The following is a 1750-nucleotide window of genomic DNA, read 5'->3' as shown; positions in this document are numbered from 1 at the left end:
ACACTACCTTGTTTTTTGTGTTCATTATCCTTGAGTTTATTCCTCGATTGGGGTCTAAATCCTTGCGATAACATGCTCCCTCCTTCTCTTTCTCTTGCCTCTATCCTACCTTCAATAAATTGCTCCTAATAAGGCGTGTGTGATTGCTTTAATGTGGGGGCATGCACTCCACTCATATTTTCCTTCTTGTGATACTTAGAATTACTTAGTGAACTTTATTTTTCTTTGTAATCTTTAGTATCATTGCTTTCATGACTCATAGTGAAGGGAACTTTGCTACTTGCAGTCATGGTTCTCCCCTTCTCAATCTTCCCTTTTACTTTATCAATCAAAGTCGTAAGATCCTAAGTCCATTGGGGGCTTGGTGCATTTTGCCTCCTTGATGTGGTAAAAGTAGTTCACTCCCACTAAAGTGAGGGCTAAATGTAGTGTCATATAATTGTGACCCTAGAAATTTTTGATTGCATTAGGGTCCTCATATATGCAAGTTAGAATCCTCTAGCCTGATCAGAGACTGGAGATTGCTCAGCCTTCAAAAATAGCTTCTTCATTGGCCTCTCCATCACCTTGTCCGCACTCTTCCCTCGAGAAAGGGGTAGGATAGGGGCATGGTGCCACTATCCCCCTTGGATAGGGGCATGGTGCCCTTGTCCTCCCAAGATAGGGGCTCGGTGCCCCTGTCCCTACCCTATTTTAGGGCAGGACCCTTCCTAGGGTTGCATTATTGATTATGCATCAAGCCGAAAACTCCCCCGATGTCAGCCCGTGACAAAAATCAAATCCACTAACATGTATTTAAGGGACATTCATCCTCTCATTTGCATAATTTCAATAAGTTCAATAAGTTGGATGGGCGGAAACTCACAAGAGGTCAAGCATTCAAGAGCATTCAAGCATTCTTTTCTAGCATTGAGCATTCTTAAGTCTTCCTTCAAGGCTAGGTGTTACATTCAAGTCAAGGATTCAACCATTGAAGAGGAGATTGATTTCAACATTCAATTTTGCACAAGCATTTCTATCAACATTGCTACTACAACCTCCCTTGAGGTGATTTACAATTTAGTCCTTCATTTACATCTACTTGCAAGTACTTTCTTTCATTACTTGATTATTTCCAAAACTAGGGTTTGACCTAAAGGCAAACCCCAATCCCAGGCCATTTTCCTGTCTTTTTTGTGTGTAGGTTGCATGTGCGCAACTGTACTTTCAGATTTGGGCTCCATTTGCAAAGGCAGAAAACCCCTTTTGTTTCGCAGATTTTTCAGAGGACTGTGTACATTCCCGCCATGGTCCAGACAACTTTTCCTCAAATTCGCAGGGCGTGTAGTACCCCTCCTCAATCAAACTCTTTTTCTATCTATGTTTGACTTCAGTTGACTATTCGGTGGAACATTATTATTTATTGATTCAAGCTTTATGTGATGTTATTTCATGCTTTATCTGGAGTTGTGGTGTATGCTTTTATGCATTATCTCAGTGCTTATGATTAATATTATTTTTATGGATCATTATCACGGGCTAACACTTTTACCTTATAGGTACGGGGTATCGACTCCACCTGGTTTCACAGGTCTGAGCGTGCCTTATATGTCCGATGGGAGTGGAGGAGATAGTTGTTGGAACCTAGCTTGACCGGCAATTACACTCATGTGAGTGTTGTTAGTCAGTCATCTTTTCCATTTGACCGATATGCGAGTTAGAGTGCTTTATGCTTTCATCTTGTGAGTCATCATTTGAGCATTCCTCATTT

Source organism: Cryptomeria japonica, chromosome 5, assembly GCF_030272615.1.
Source record: "Cryptomeria japonica chromosome 5, Sugi_1.0, whole genome shotgun sequence".
In the NCBI taxonomy this organism is placed as follows: domain Eukaryota; kingdom Viridiplantae; phylum Streptophyta; class Pinopsida; order Cupressales; family Cupressaceae; genus Cryptomeria; species Cryptomeria japonica.
The sequence above is the reverse complement of the archived record's forward strand: the minus strand, read 5'-3'. Positions refer to the sequence as shown.